The sequence below is a fragment of the Oncorhynchus mykiss genome, chromosome 13 (assembly GCF_013265735.2).
Source record: "Oncorhynchus mykiss isolate Arlee chromosome 13, USDA_OmykA_1.1, whole genome shotgun sequence".
Lineage (NCBI taxonomy): Eukaryota > Metazoa > Chordata > Actinopteri > Salmoniformes > Salmonidae > Oncorhynchus > Oncorhynchus mykiss.
In genome coordinates, this window is record NC_048577.1 from 9,429,454 (window position 1) to 9,447,697 (window position 18,244).

At 44.7% G+C, this 18,244-nt stretch overlaps 1 protein-coding gene across 1 annotated transcript in view; it reads left to right on the plus strand.

The window, feature by feature from the left end:
* Positions 1-18,244, plus strand: part of LOC118938198 (voltage-dependent calcium channel gamma-2 subunit-like) — a 93,618-nt gene that overhangs the window by 10,941 nt on the left and 64,433 nt on the right. The window lies entirely within an intron of this gene.

The following is an 18,244-nucleotide window of genomic DNA, read 5'->3' on the forward strand; positions in this document are numbered from 1 at the left end:
GTTACAGTAGTTGCATACTAGCTAGCTACTTCCATGGTCATAGCCTGTTACAGTAGCTACTAGCTAGCTACGTCCATGGCCATAGCCTGTTACAGTAGTAACTAGCTACCGACATCCATGGCCATAGCCTGTTACAGTAGCTACAAGCTAGCTACTTCCATGGCAATAGTCTGTTACAGTAGCTACAAGCTAGCTACGCCCATGGCCATAGCCTGTTACAGTAGCTAATAGCTAGCTACGTCCATGGCCATAGCCTGTTACAGTAGTTACTAGCTACCGACATCCATGGCCATAGCCTGTTACAATAGCTACAAGCTAGCTACTTCCATGGCTGTAGTCTGTTACAGTAGCTACTAGCTAGCTACGTCCATGGCCATAGCCTGTTACAGTAGTTACTAGCTACCGACATCCATGGCCATAGCCTGTTACAGTAGCTACAAGCTAGCTACTTTCATGGCTATAGCCTGTTACAGTAGCTACAAGCTAGCTACTTCCATGGCTATATCCTGTTACAGTAGTTACTAGCTAGCTACGTCCATTACCATAGTCTTGCAGTGAAGCACAGAATCATGTCACTTACCCTGAGGCAGCCTGGGCTATCTTTAATAACACAGCACAGCTGGCCTATATGTATATATCTACCTACAGTACCCTAGACTAACCCAGGCCAGTTAGCTTTACTATAAGTCCAAATACACACCAGTGGAGGCTGCTGAGAGGAGGATGGCTCATAGTAAAGTCTGGAACGGAGCGAATGGAATGGCCTAAAACACGTGGAAACCATGTGTTGGATGTATTTGATACCATTCCACTTATTCCGCTCCCGCCATCACCACGAGCCCATCCTCCCCAATTAAGGTGCCACCAACCACCTGTGATACACACACTGGAACATTCAGAATGTTCCACATGAATCTAGAATCTGTATCTTCCACATTAACCTAGCATCTCTATCTTCACCATGTTACTGCTGTTAATGAGCCTGTACTTAGAATGGAAGTACTGCACTGTTTATCTTCACGATGTAAGAAATGACTGCAAGTCTATTTTTAAAGAGGCCAGTCTTGACGTGTGTGTGTGTGTGTGTGTGTGTGTGTGTGTGTGTGTGTGTGTGTGGGTGACGCATCCTGAGCGACGTCTCGGTGTTTGAGTGCATTACCGGAATGACATGAATTATGCTAATAGGCAGAAGAGCTATTTTGCCCAACAAAGGCAAAACACAGGAACTAGAAATTTGGTCAAAAATCTTTGATCTGTTGTAATGGCCAGTTATATTATCTGATTAACGTGGTATTTAGTTTCCTGACACAAGAACAAGCCAGTTGATCAGAATATGTCATGTAGTATAAGGAATGTGCCTTTGTAGCGTAGTATTGGCATTGTTAGTGCTGCAGTTATGATTATCAGAAACATCATCATCATCAGCACTGTTACTATTTTTACAGCGCTCTTCATCTCACAGGAAGTTTTGGCCTCTGTAAAGAGCTTCCACAGGCTCAGGAACAGCACGATTCACCCCCCAGTTTTGGGTCTTAACCCAATCACATTGCAGGTTTTTTAGGGGTCTCAATCGAAAATGGCCCAGATATGCCGGTTAAGACCATCTCTGCATAGAGTTGGATAGATGGCACACATGGCCCAAAGTCCGACAGAAGCTACAATTGCAAAGATAGGAGAGGAGCTCTCTAGTACATATCTGTGGAGAGCTGCCAAGTTTACAGGCTTGCAATAGGACCCTTCATCCATCAACAAATTAATTTGTGAACCAATCTGAAGGCATTAATGCACACACACACACACACACACACACACACAAACACACACACACACAAACACACACACACACACACACACACACACACACACACACACACACACACACACACACACACACACACACACACACGCACACACACACACACACACACGCATGCACTCACAGACACATACACACACTGATACATTCCATTAAACCACCACTGCAGTGGTTGAGTGATAGTCACAGATCAGGACGACCCCCCATCTGTACATCATTCTACTGTGATTGCATCACAAATGGCACCATATTCCTTACATAGTGCACTACTTTTACCAGAGTTCTATGGGCCCTAGTCAAATGTAGTGCCCTATTTAGGGAACATGGTGCTATTTGGGACACACTCCAGTGTCCACTTTCCAACCACTCCCCAAATATCCTCACTCTTATCTGATCCATTTGGACCCAGTTCAGCGGTCCGGTCTGGAGTGATGGCCCCAAAGTGCCCCATATGTCCAGCTGTGGTGCTTTGCCCTGGAGCTCCAGGCTGTCAGGCCCCCTCTTGATGGATCCTGGCCCATGATGACCTGGGTTATATGGGTTCTACCCTGACCAGGTGGGGCTTACATGTCTGTCAGAGTGTGTGTGGTGGGGTGCTGTGTGTTGGCTGTAACGGTGTCCGCAAAGGCTTTTTTCGGCTGTTCGTGCACACTACAGTTTAGCTTGAGGGAAGCCAAATTTCAGTAGCCGAAGTCTTCTCTCCTTCGTCAGTGATTGGTCAACAGTAGGGATTCTTCAATGAAGTGTGTGTTGTCATTCAACAAAAGACAACTCGTTTTCATGCGCATCTTTTCATTTGAGAAATTTTGCACCTTAGTTAGATGTAAAATTGCGCAAATAAGATCTCCTCTGAAAAAAAGTATACATTTATTACAGATTTCTTGAGTTACACCCGTTGACTTTTAATTGATTTATTTATTGAGTTACACCCGTTGATTAAATATATATGTTTTGTCACTGGCCTTAACACAATACCCCATAATGTCAAGGTGGAATTATGTTCTTCGAAATTGTTATAAATGAATTATAAATGAAAAAGTTTAGATACTTACCCAGAAAGACTCACAGCTGTAATCGCTGCCAAACACGATTCTAACATTTATTGACTCAGGGGTGTGAAATATTATGTAAATGAGATATTTATTTATTTGAATGTACAATCAATTTGCTAAAATAAAAAAATTGCTTTGCCTAGATGGCTTCTGCTAGGAGCAAACTGAACCTAGTACGCAGACACCTTAAGGAGTTCTGAGAAAGCGAGCAAGAGAGAGAGAGAGAGAGAGAGAGAGAGAGAGAGAGATAGAGAGGGAACCAAAAATTCACAAAATGGGACAATCACCAAATTGAGACTCTGCATGCAGAATTCAACAAAAACATATTATGTGTACAATGTAAAACACCAAATAATGCATGCATAGCAGAATTAGGATGATACCCACTAATTATCAAACTCCAGAAAAGAGCCATTCAATTCTACAACCAACTTAAAGGAAGCCATTCCCAAACCTTCCATGACAAAGCCATCATCTACATAGAGATTAACCTAGAGAAGAGTCCCCTAAGCAAGCTGGTCCTGAAAACACCTCTGCTGTTTTCAACAAGATCTCAGCGATCACTGCCTCATTGCCTGCATCCGTAATGGGTCTGCGGTCAAACGACCACCCCTCATCACTGTCAAACGTTCCCTAAAACACTTCAGCGAGCAGGCCTTGCTAATCGACCTGGCCCGGGTATCCTGGAAGGATATTGACCTCATCCCGTCAGTAGAGGATGCCTGGTTATTCTTTAAAAATGCCGTCCTCACCATCTTAAATAAGCATGCCCCATTCAAGAAATTTAGAACCAGGAACAGATATAGCCTTGGGTTCTCTCCAGACCTGACTGCCCTTGACCAGCACAAAAACATCCTGTGACGTTCTGCATTAGCATCGAATAGCTCCCGTGATATGCAACTCATGGAAGTTAGGAACCACTCTACTCAGGCAGTTAGGAAAGTTAAGGCTACCTTTTTCAAGCAGACATTTTCATCCTGTAGAACAAACTAAAAAAAGTTATGGGACACTGTAGTCCATGGAGAATAAGAGCACCTCATCCCAGCTGCCCACTGCACTGAGGCTAGGAAACACTGTCACCACCGATAAATCCACTATAATTGAGAATTTCAAAAAGCATTTTTCTACAGCTGCCCTGCGCCCCCCACAGCAGCTTGCCCAAGCCTCCCCCATTTCTCCTTCACCCAAATCCAGATAGCTGATGTTCTGAAAGAGCTGCAAAATCTGGACCCCTACAAATCAGCAGGGCTAGACAATCTGGACCCTCTCATTCTAAAATGATCTACTGAAATTGTTGCAACCCCTATTACTAGCCTGTTCAACCTCTCTTTCATATCGTCTGAGATTCCCAAAGATTGGAAAGCTGCCGCGGTCATCCCCCTCTTCAAAGGGGTAGACACTCTAGACCCAAACTGCTACAGACCTATATCTATCCTACCCTGCCTTTCTAAGGTTTTCGAAAGCCTAGTTAACAAACAGATTACCGACCATTTCGAATCCCACCGTTCCTTCTCCGCTATGCAATCTGGTTTCAGAGCTGGTCATGGGTACACCTCAACCACGCTCAAGGTCCAAAACGATATCATAACCGCCATCAATAAGAGACATTACTGTGCAGCCGTATTCATCAACCTGGCCAAGGCTTTCGACTCTGTCAATCACCACATTCTTATCGGCAGACTCAACAGCCTTGGTTTCTCAAATGACTGCCTTGCCTGGTTCACTAACTACTTCTCAGAGTTCAGTGTGTCAATTCGGAGGGCCTGTTGTCTGGACCTCTGGCAGTCTCTATGGGGGTGCCACAGGGTTCAATTCTCGGGCCGACTCTCTTCTCTGTATACATCAATGATGTCGCTCTTGCTGCTGGTGATTCTCTGATCCACCTCTATGCAGATGACACCATTCTGTATACCTCTGGCCCTTCTTTGGACACTGTGTGAACTAACCTCCAGACAAGCTTCAATGCCATACAACTCTCCTTCCGTGGCCTCCAACTGCTCTTAAATGCAAGGAAAACTATATGCTTGCTATTCAACCGATCGCTGCCCGCACATGCCCGCCTGTCCAGCATCACTACTCTGGACGGTTCTGACTTAGAATATGTGGACAACTACAAATACCTAGGTGTCTGGTTAGACTGTAAACTCTCCTTCCAGACTCACATCAAGCATCTCCAATCCAAAATTAAATCTAGAATTGGCTTCCTATTTCACAACAAAGCATCCTTCACTCATTCTGTCAAACATACCCTCGTAAAACTGACCATCCTACCGATCCTCGACTTTGGCGATGTCCTTTACAAAATAGCCTCCAACACTCTACTCAACTAATTGGATGCAGTCTATCACAGTGCCATCCGTTTTGTCACCAAATATACTACCCACCACTGCGACCTGTAAGCTCTCGTTGGCTGGCCCTCGCTTCATACTCGCCGCCAAACCCACTGGCTCCAGGTCATCTACAAGTCTCTGCTAGGTAAAGCCCCGCCTTATCTCAGCTCACTGGTCACCATAGCAGCACCCACCCGTAGCACGCGCTCCAGCAGGTATATCTCACTGGTCACCCCCAAAGTCAATTCTTCCTTTGGGCGCCTTTCCTTCCAGGTCTCTGCTGCCAATGAATGGAACGAACTGCAAAAATCATTGAAGCTGGAGACTCATATCTCCCTCACTGGCTTTAAGCACCAGTTGTCAGAGCAGCTCACAGATCATTGCACCTATACATAGCCCATCTGTAAATAGCCCATCGAACTACCTCATCCCCATACTGTATTTATTTATCTTGCTCCTTTTTGCACCCCAGTATCTCTACTTGCTTATTCATCTTCTGCACATCTACCATTCCAGTGTTTAATTTGTATATTGTAGTTACTTTGCCACCATGGCCTATTTATTGCCTTACCTCCCTTATCCTACCCCATTTGCACACACTGTATAAATACTTTTTCTACTGTATTATTGACTGTCTGTTTGTTTATGTGTAACTCTGTGTTGTTGTATGTGTCGAACTGCTTTGCTTTATCTTGGCCAGGTCACAGTTGTGAATGAGAACTTGTTCTCAACAGGCCTGGTTAAATAAATGTGAAATAAAATAAATAAATAAATAAAAAGCTGGTCCTGGGGCTCTGTTGCGTCTGTTTGTGTTTGTGAACAAAGCCCCAGGACCAGCTTTTTATTTATTTATTTATTTTATTTATTAGGACAGCAGTACAATTAGACCCAACCAAATCACGAGGAAACAAAAAAAATAATTACTTGACACTTTGGAAAGAATTAACCAAAACACTGAGCAACTGGAATGCTATTTGGACCTAAACAGAGAGTACACCGTGGCAGAATACCTGACCACTGTGGTTGACCCAAAATTAATACAGACTCAGTGAGCATAGCCTTGCTATTGAGAGACCAGACCAGGCTCTCAAGAGAAGGTTATGTGCACACGGCCCACAAAATGAGGTGGAAACTGATCTGCACTTCCTAACCTCCTGCCAAATGTATGAACATATTAGAGACTCATATTTCCCTCAGATTGCACAGACCCACAAAGAATTAGAAAAGCAAATCCAATTTTGATGAACTCCCATATCTACAGGGTGAAAAACAACGGTGTGCCATCACAGCAGCAAGATTTGTGACCTGTTGCTACAAGGGCAACCAGTGAACAACAAAAAACATTGTAAATACAACCCAAATGTATGTTTATTAGTTTTCGCTTTTGTATTTGAACTATTTGCATATCGTTGCATCACTGTGCCGTACAGAGCCATAATATGACATTTGAAACGTCTCTATTTCTTTGAAATGTTTGTGAGTGTGATGTTAATACTATTAGTGTACTGTTCATTTTGTATGGTTTATTTCACATTTGTTTATTACTTGTTTAATTTGCTTTGACAATGGAAACATACAGTACCCACTCATTCAAGGGTTTTTCTTTATTTTAGCTATTTTTTACATTATAGAATAATAGTCAAGACATCAAAACTCTGAAATAACACACATGGAATCATGTTGTAACCGAAAAAGTGTTAAACAAATCAAAATATATTTTAGATTTTAGATTCCTCAAAGTAGCCACTCTTTGCCTTGGTGACAGCTTTGCGCACTCTTGGCATTCTCTCAACCAGCTTCATGAGGAATGCTTTTCCAACAGTCTTGAAGGAGTTCTCACATATGCTGAGCACTTGTTGGCTGCTTTTCCTTTACTCTGCGGTCCAACTCATCCCAAACAATCTCAAATGGGTTGAGGTCGGGTGATTGTGGAGTCCAGGTCATCTGATGCAGCACTCCATCACTCTTCTTGGTCAAATAGCCCTTAAACAGCCTGGAGGTGTGTTTTGTGTCATTGTCCTGTTGAAAACCAAATGATAGTCCAACTAAGTGCAAACCAGGTGGGATTGCGTACCGCTGCAGAATGCTATGGTAGCCATGCTGTTTAAGTGTGCTTTGAATTCTAAATAAATCACCAACAGTGTCACCAGAAAAGCACCCCCACACCATCACACCTCCTCCTCCATGCTTCATGGTGGGAACCACACATGCGGAGATAATCCGTTCCCCTACTCTGTGGCTCACAAAGACACGACAGCTGGATCCAAAAATCTCTAATTTGGACTCATCAGAGCAAAGGACAGATTTCCACTGGTCTAATTTTCATGCCCAAGCAAGTCTCTTCTTCTTATTGGTGTCCTTTAGTAGTGGTTTCTTTGCAGCAATTTGACCATTAAGGCCTATTCGTGCAGTCTTCTCTGAACAGTTGATGTTGAGATGTGTCTGTTACTTGAACTCTGTAAAGCATTTATTTGGGCTGCAGTCTGAGGTGAAGTTAACTCTAATGAACTTATCCTCTGCAGCAGAGGTAACTCTGGGCATTTCTTTCCTGTGGCGGTCCTCATTAGAGTCAATTTCATCATAGTGCTTGATGGTTTTTGCCACTGCACTCGAAGAAACTTTCAAAGTTCTTGAAATGTTCCGTATTGACTGACCCAATGTCTTAAAGTAATGATGGATTGTTGTTTCTCTTTGCTTATTTGAGCTGTTCTTGCCATAATATGGACTTGGTCTTTTACCATATAGGGCTATCTTCTGTATACCATCCATACCTTGTCACAACACAACTGATTGGCTCAAACACTAAGAAGGAAAGAAATTCCACAAATGAGCTTTTAAGAAGGCACAACTGTTAATTGAAATGCATTCCAGGTGACTACCTCATGAAGCTGGTTGAGAGATTGCCAAGAGTGTGGAAAGCTGTCATTAAGGCAACGAGTGGCTACTTTGAGGAATCTAAAATCTAAAATATATTTTGATTTGTTTAACACCTTTTTGGTTACAACATGATTCCATATATGTTATTTCATAGTTTTGATGTCTTCACTATTATTCTACAATGCAGAACATAGTAAACATGAAGAAAAACCCTTGAATGAGTGGGTGTGACTGGTACTGTATGTTTGCCATGTCAATAAAGCCCTTTGCATTGTTAGTGTGTGTAACTTCTAATAGACTACACATGTTGTTGTGTGCTACGCTGGTGTCAGTAGTGAGATAGGATCCTATGCTGTCTGAGACAGAGTGTTGTGTTGCGAAGCTGCATGCTTTGCTAGGAGTGCTGTGTGAGACGAAATGCTGTGTTGTGAAGCTCCACGCTGTGTGAGACAGAGTGCTGTGTGGCGAAGCTCCATGCTTTGTGAGACAGAGTGCTGTGTTGTGAAGCTCCACGCTGTGTGAGACAGAGTGCTGTGTGGCGAAGCTCCATGCTGTGTGAGACGGAGTGTTGTGTTGTGAAGCTCCATGCTGTGTGAGGGGGAGTGCTGTGTTGTGAAGCTCCATGCTGTGTGAGGGGGATTGCTTTAGCAGCAACACTCTCTCCCTAGTGATCAGGTATCCACCAAGTCATTGGAACACCAGTTCCAAATGTCCTCTACTGTACTTAAGAGATGCTGTGACACAGTGTTTGTGTGTTACATTAGGGATGTTTTGACAGAGTGTTTGTGATTAGATTTTTTTTGGATTTTATGTGTGTGTGTGTGTGTGTGTGTGTGTGTGTGTGTGTGTGTGTGTGTGTGTGTGTGTGTGTGTGTGTGTGTGTGTGTGTGTGTGTGTGTACATTAGGGATATAGCAACACATGCAGTGTGTCTACGGGATTGCAGTTCTAAAACATACCAAGACCGGATAGTGAGTGTGTGTGAGTGTGTGTGAGTGTGTGTGAGTGTGTGTGTGTGTGAGTGTGTGCGCTGGACAGCAGTGGGATTATCTACCACAGATCAGATGAGGATTACCCTGCGGTCTAGCTAATGACACACTTCTAATCTGGATTTACACTGTATTATGACACTGTTTTTACTGTACAAACACATGCAGACACACACACACACACACACACACACACACACACACACACATTCCTTTCGCTTCGCCTTGTCTTGTCTTTTCTCCTTCCCCCTTCCTTCACCCGTCTCTGCTGTGTAACCGTAGTGACGTGATGCGGTGTCGGCTTGGCAACACAAGGCCAGTCTGTGAAACAACTTCATCACAGCTCTTTCTCCATCACAGCCTGTCTGTGTGTGTTTACAGCCTGCCTTTATCTGGGACTGACTGGCTGACTGGCTCTGGCTGACTGCTTGAATAGGTGACTATCTGACTGACTGACTGACTGGATGGCTGACTGGCTGACTGACTTACTACCTTTACGTGGGACTGCCTGACTGACTGTCTGACTGCCTGGTTGACTGGCTGACTGCCTGGTTGACTGGCTGACTGCCTAACTGGTTGGCTGATTGACTGCCTGACTGCCTAACTGGCTGACTGACTGGCTGACTGCCTGACTGACTGACTGACTGGCTGACTGGCTGACACTGTGCTGAAGGGGACCATCTATCACACAAACACATGAAGGGAAATGCACACAATCTCTCCTTGTCCCAATCTGTAATCCCAACTACTTTCAACCTGACCACCATTGTCCCTGTTCCCAAGAGCTCCAAGTTAACCTGCCTAAATGACTATCGCCCTGTAGCACTCACATCTATAATTATGGAGTGCTTTGAAAGGCTGGTCATGACACACATCAACACCATCATCCTAGACAGCCTAGAACCACTCCAATTTGCATACCTCCCCAACAGATCCACAGAGGATGCAATCTCAATTACACATGACACTGCCCTCTCCCATCTGGACAAGAGGGGAAATAACTGTGAGAATGCTGTTCTCAAACTCCAGCTCAGCGTTCAGCACCATAGTCGCCTCCAAGCTCATCACCAAGCTAAGGACCCTGGGACTGAACCCCTCCTTCTGCAACTGGATCCGGGGCTTCCTCACGGGCCGGCCGCAGGTGGTGAGGGTAGGCAACAACACCTTCGCTACGCTGACCCTCAACACAGGGGCACCTCAAGGGTATGTGCTTAGACCCCTTCTGTACTCCCTGTTCACCCACAACTGCGTAGCCATGTATGACGATACGACAGTGCTGTCGGCCTGATCACCGACAGCAATGAGTCCTCCTACAGGGAGGAGGTCAGAGACTTAGCAGTGTGGTGCCTGGACAACAACCTCTCCCTCAACGTCAGTAAGACCAATGAGCTGATTGTGGACTATAGGAGACAGAGGGCAGAGCACGCCCCCATCCACATCGACAGGGCTGTTGTGGAGCAGGACGAGAGCTTCAAATTCCTTGGTGTCCACATCACTAAGGACCTAACATGATCCATACACAACCCCCCCCCCCCCCCCCCCCCCCCCCACCTAGAGCTGCACCATCGAGAGGGTGGTGCAGATGACCTCCCGGCCATCCAGGACCTTTATATCAGGCGGTGTCAGAGGAAGGCCACAGACTCCAGCCAACCAAGTCTTAAGACTGTTCACTCTACTAACGGTACTGGTGCATCGGCTCTTGGACCAACAGGCTCAGAGACAGCTTCTTCCCCCCTGCTATGACTGCTAAATAGTAAATGAACTATCTGCTTGGACTCTGTCTTGCACTGATCCTACACACCTTCACTCACACACACTACATTGAGACTCCCACACAAAACCCATGCACATTCACGCACACTACATACATATATATTACACACGCACACATACACACACGCACTTTTACGTTCATAATTTGCTGCTGCTACTCTGTACTTTGTTTTACTCGTATTATTATCTATCCTGATGCCTGGTCACTTTACCTGCTTTCATGTACATATCTACCTTACATACCTGGTACCTCTGCACAGTGATCTGGTACTGGTACTCCCTATATAGAGCTCCATCAGTGATCTGGTACTGGTACTCCCTGTATAGAGCTCCATCATTGATCTGGTACTCCCTGTATAGAGCTCCATCATTGATCTGGTACTGATACTTCCTGTATAGAGCTCCATCATTGATCTGGTACTGATACTTCCTGTATAGAGCTCGATCATTGATCTGGTACTCCCTGTATAGAGCTCCATCAGTGATCTGGTACTGGTACTCCCTGTATAGAGCTCCATCATGGATCTGGTACTCCCTGTATAGAGCTCCATCATTGATCTGGTACTCCCTGTATAGAGCTCCATCATTGATCTGGTACTCCCTGTATAGAGCTCCATCATTGATCTGGTACTGATACTCCCTGTATAGAGCTCCATCATTGATCTGGTACTGATACTCCCTGTATAGAGCTCCATCAGTGATCTGGTACTGATACTCCCTGTATAGTGCTCCATCATTGATCTGGTACTGATACTCCCTGTATAGAGCTCCATCAGTGATCTGGTACTGATACTCCCTGTATAGAGCTCCATCAGTGATCTGGTACTGACACTCCCTGTATAGAGCTCCATCAGTGATCTGGTACTCCCTGTATAGAGCTCCATCATTGATCTGTTACTGGTACTCCCAGTATAGAGCTCCATCATTGATCTGGTACTGATACTCCCTGTATAGAGCTCCATCATTGATCTGGTACTCCCTGTATAGAGCTCTATCAGTGATCTGGTACTGGTACTCCCTGTATAGAGCTCCATCAGTGATCTGGTACTGGTACTCCCTGTATAGAGCTCCATCATTGATCTGTTACTGATACTCCCAGTATAGAGCTCCATCATTGATCTGGTACTGATACTCCTTGTATAGAGCTCCATCATTGATCTGGTACTGGTACTCCCTGTATAGAGCTCCATCAGTGATCTGGTACTGATACTCCCTGTATAGAGCTCCATCATTGATCTGGTACTCCCTGTATAGAGCTCCATCAGTGATCTGGTACTGGTAATCCCTGTATAGAGTTCCATCAGTAATCTGGTACTGGTACTCCCTGTATAGAGCTCCATCAGTGGTCTGGTACTGATACTCCCTGTATAGAGCTCCATCAGTGATCTGTTACTGATACTCCCTGTATAGAGCTCCATCAGTGATCTGGTACTGATACTCCCTGTATAGAGCTCCATCATTGATCTGGTACTCCCTGTATAGAGCTCCATCAGTGATCTGGTACTGGTACTCCCTGTATAGAGCTCCATCAGTGATCTGGTACTGATACTCCCTGTATAGAGCTCCATCAGTGATCTGGTACTGATACTCCCTGTATAGAGCTCCATCAGTGATCTGGTACTGATACTCCCTGTATAGAGCTCCATCAGTGATCTGGTACTGATACTCCCTGTCTAGAGCTCCATCAGTGATCTGGTACTGGTACTCCCTGTATAGAGCTCCATCAGTGATCTGGTACTGATACTCCCTGTATAGAGCTCCATCAGTGATCTGGTACTGGTACTCCCTGTATAGAGCTCCATCAGTGATCTGGTACTGGTACTCCCTGTATAGAGCTCCATCAGTGATCTGGTACTCCCTGTATAGAGCTCCATCAGTGATCTGGTACTGATACTCCCTGTATAGAGCTCCATCAGTGATCTGGTACTCCCTGTATAGAGCTCCATCAGTGATCTGGTACTGATACTCCCTGTATAGAGCTCCATCAGTGATCTGGTACTGGTACTCCCTGTATAGAGCTCCATCAGTGATCTGGTACTGATACTCCCTGTATAGAGCTCCATCAGTGATCTGATACTCCCTGTATAGAGCTCCATCAGTGATCGGGTACTGATACTCCCTGTTTAGAGCTCCATCAGTGATCTGGTACTGGTACTCCCTGTATAGAGCTCCATCAGTGATCTGGTACTGGTACTCCCTGTATAGCGCTCCATCATTGATCTGCTACTAGTACTCCCTGTATAGAGCTCCATCAGTGATCTGGTACTCCCTGTATAGAGCTCAATCAGTGATCTGGTACTGGTACTCCCTGTATAGAGCTCCATCAGTGATCTGGTACTCCCTGTATAGAGCTCCATCAGTGATCTGGTACTGGTACTCCCTGTATAGAGCTCCATCAGTGATCTGGTACTGGTACTCCCTGTATAGAGCTCCATCAGTGATCTGGTACTGATACTCCCTGTATAGAGCTCCATCATTGATCTGGTACTCCCTGTATAGAGCTCCATCAGTGATCTGGTACTGGTACTCCCTGTATAGAGCTCCATCAGTGATCTGGTACTGATACTCCCTGTATAGAGCTCCATCAGTGATCTGGTACTGGTACTCCCTGTATAGAGCTCCATCAGTGATCTGGTACTGGTACTCCCTGTATAGAGCTCCATCAGTGATCTGGTACTGATACTCCCTGTATAGAGCTCCATCATTGATCTGGTACTCCCTGTATAGAGCTCCATCAGTGATCTGGTACTGATACTCCCTGTATAGAGCTCCATCAGTGATCTGGTACTGATACTCCCTGTATAGAGCTCCATCAGTGATCTGGTACTGGTACTCCCTGTATAGAGCTCCATCAGTGATCTGGTACTGGTACTCCCTGTATAGAGCTCCATCATTGTGGATTTTATTTTATCCCTCTTGTGTTACTGTTTAATTTGTATTTTTAAACTGCATTGTTGGGAAGGCTGATGTGAATGGCTGCATTTCTGATCTTTTTATTGTTTTACATTTGAATGTGTCAGCAGTAGGACCTACGGTAGTAGGCCATTTATTCTGTCTGGTGCTGTCGCGTTTGAGTGAGCGAGACAGAAAGAGAACTCAGTGAATGTATGTAAATCGCGAGGTTCATTTTACTTGAAAATTAGCAGCGACAACAGAGTGATCAAATTAAGATACACACACATGCGTACAGGCAGGTGCGCGAATACACACACACGCACACACACAGGTAGGTAGGTAGATGCCCTGGAGCACAACAGATACAGGTAGGCAGGCACACACACACACACACACACACACACACACACACACACACACACACACACACACACACACACACACACACACACACACACACACACACACACACACACACACACACACACACACACACAGGTAGGTAGGTAGACACCCTGGAGCACAACAGATACAGGTAGGCAGGCACACACACACACACACACACACACACACACACACACACACACACACACACACACACACACACACACACACACACACACACACACACAGGTAGGTAGGTAGACGCCCTGGAGCACAACAGATACAGGTAGGCAGGCACACACACACACACACACACACACACACACACACACACACACAGGTAGGTAGGTAGACACCCTGGAGCACAACAGATACAGGTAGGCAGGCACACACACACACACACACACACACACACACACACACACACACACACACACACACACACACACACACACACACAGGTAGGTAGGTAGACACCCTGGAGCACAACAGATACAGGTAGGCAGGCACACACACACACAGAGACTTGATACCAATCCTGCTTTGTACTCATTCTAATAGTATGGACCATTACAATTACAACCCTTAGAATTAACCATTTACTATTCCAATTTCCCGATGAGATTGTAATGCCTGGTCATAACGATAATATGTCACTAATGACAGTCAGCCGGAGATTGTAATGCCTGGTCATAACGATAATATGTCACTAATGATAGTCAGCCGGAGATTGTAATGCCTGGTCATAACGATAATATGTCACTAATGACAGTTAGCCGGAGATTGTAATGCCTGGTCATAACGATAATATGTCACTAATGACAGTTAGCCGGAGATTGTAATGCCTGGTCATAACGATAATATGTCACTAATGATAGTCAGCCGGAGATTGTAATGCCTGGTCATAACGATAATATGTCACTAATGACAGTCAGCCAGAGATTGTAATGCCTGGTCATAACGATAATATGTCACTAATGACAGTCAGCCGGAGATTGTAATGCCTGGTCATAACGATAATATGTCACTAATGACAGTTAGCCGGAGATTGTAATGCCTGGTCATAACGATAATATGTCACTAATGACAGTCAGCCGGAGATTGTAATGCCTGGTCATAACGATAATATGTCACTAATGATAGTCAGCCGGAGATTGTAATGCCTGGTCATAACGATAATATGTCACTAATGACAGTCAGCCGGAGATTGTAATGCCTGGTCATAACGATAATATGTCACTAATGACAGTCAGCCGGAGATTGTAATGCCTGGTCATAACGATAATATGTCACTAATGACAGTTAGCCAGAGATTGTAATGCCTGGTCATAACGATAATATGTCACTAATGACAGTCAGCCGGAGATTGTAATGCCTGGTCATAACGATAATATGTCACTAATGACAGTTAGCCAGAGATTGTAATGCCTGGTCATAACGATAATATGTCACTAATGACAGTTAGCCAGAGATTGTAATGCCTGGTCATAACGATAATATGTCACTAATGACAGTTAGCCGGAGATTGTAATGCCTGGTCATAACGATAATATGTCACTAATGACAGTTAGCCGGAGATTGTAATGCCTGGTCATAACGATAATATGTCTCTAAGATTTGTCATGGAGATTTGAATGATAAATACAGCTCAGTCTTAACAAATGTAATCAGAAGACTAAACTAAACGGCTATGTGAATCAAACACGTTGCAGTTATTGTAAGGTCTTATGTACATTACAGCACAACTTATAGGAGGTTTATCTCTGAAAAACAAGCATAATTTATGTTTAATCAGCAGCATGGTGTTGCCTTGTGTGTGTGGGTTCGTGTTTGTGTGCGTGTTTGTGTGTGTGGGTTCGTGTTTGTGTGTGTGTGCGCGCATTATTGTGTGTGTGCATTATTGTGTGTGTTTGCGTTATTGTGTGTGTGCATTATTGTGTGTGTGTAATTGTGTGTGTGTGTGTGTGTGTGTGTGTGTGTGTGTGTGTGTGTGTGTGTGTGTAATTGTGTGTTTGTGTTATTGTGTATGTGTTTGTGTGTATATGTGTGTGTCGCCTCTCTCCCCCACTCCCTCATTTCTCTTACAGCAGTTTTAGCTCGCGGCCAAGCTATACACAGAGCACACTGATGTGACACATCCTCTGACCTTTCCAGTACACTGTTATACACTACTGTACTGTCCTTTACAGTACACTGTTATACACTACTGTACTGTCCTTTACAGTACACCACTGTTCCTGTTCCCAATAAAGCTAAGGTAACTGAGCTAAATGACTATCACTCACTTCCATCATCATGAAGTGCTTTGAGAGACTAGTCAAGGACCATATCACCTCCACCCTACCTGACACCCTAGACCCACTCCAATTTGCTTACCGCCCAAATAGGTCCACAGACGACGCAATCGCCATCACACTGCACACTGCCCTAACCCATCTGGACAAGAGGAATACCTATGTAAGAATGCTGTTCATCGACTACAGCTCAGCATTTAACACCATAGTACCCTCCAAACTTGGGTCTCGACCCCGCCCTGTGCAACTGGGTCCTGGACTTCCTGACGGGCCGCCCCCAGATAGTAAGGGTAGGAAACAACATTTCCACCCCGCTGATCTTCAACAGTGGGGCCCCACAAGGGTGCGTTCTCAGCCCTATCCTGTACTCCCTGTTCACCCATGACTGCGTGGCCATGCACGCCTCCAACTCAATCTTTAAGTTTGCAGACAACACTACAGTGGTAGGCTTGATTAACAACAACAAGACGGCCTACAGGGAGGAGGTGTGGGCCCTCGGAGTGTGGTGTAAGGAAAATAACCTCACACTCAATGTCAACCAAACAAAGCAGATGATCGTGGACTTCAGGAAACAGCAAAGGGAGCAGCCCCCCATATCCACATCGACGGGACAGTAGTGGAGAAGGTGGAAAGTTTTAAGTTCCTTGACGTACACATCATGGACAAACTGAAATGGTCCACACACACAGATAGTGTGGCAGCGCCTCTTCAACCTCAGGATGCAGCAGGGCCTCTTCAACCTCAGGAGGCTGAAGAAATTTGGCTTGTCACCAAAAACACTCACAAACTTTTACAGATGCACAATCGAGAGCATCCTGTCGGCTCCTGGTATGGCAACTGCTCTGCCCACAACCGTAAGGCTCTCCAAAGGGTAGTGAGGTCTGCACAACGCATCACCGGGGGCAAACTACCTGCCCTCCAGGACACCTACACCACCCAATGTCACAGGAAGGCCAAAAAGTTAATCAAGGACAACAACCACCCGAGCCACTGCCTGTTCACACCACTACCATCCAGAAGGTGAGGTCAGTACTGGTGCAGTACAGGTGCATCAAAGCTGGGACCGAGAGACTGAAGAATAACTTATCTCAGACTGTTAAACAGCCATCACTAACATTGAGTGGCTGCTGCCAACATAGTGACGTTAATAATAAAAAATTGGATGTAATAAATATACCACTAGCCACTTTAAACAATGCCACTTTATATAATGTTTACATACCCTACATTACTCATCTCATATGTACAGTGGGGAGAACAAGTATTTGATACACTGCTGATTTTGCAGGTTTTCCTACTTACAAAGCATGTAGAGGTCTGTAATTTATCATAGGTACACTTCAACTGTGAGAGACGGAATCTAAAACAAAAATCCAGAAAATCACATTGTATGATTTTTAAGTAATTAATTTGCATTTTATTGCATGACATAAGTATTTGATACATCAGAAAAGCAGAACTTAATATTTGGTACAGAAACCAGTACTATCTAGAAGAAAAATAAACTCACACCTATGAGGCGAGGTGCTGGCTAGTTGAGTGGAAAACTTGAAAATAAAGGAGAGCCGCACACTCTAGGAGCTCAGATGCAAGAATGTAATGTCCAACGCTTCGACAGCCAAGCCAAGTCTTCATCAAGGTATGATCAAACACTGCGGTATGACTCGTTTATATAGTGTCAAAAGACACAGGTGTCTGTAATCATGGCCAAGTGTGGCCTAACATCATTGGTTGATTATCAAATATTAAAATGGCATACAAAGAACAGCATACAAAACAACAAATGGATAGCACACAATCATAGATTCATTTTAGACTACACAAGCTTACAAACA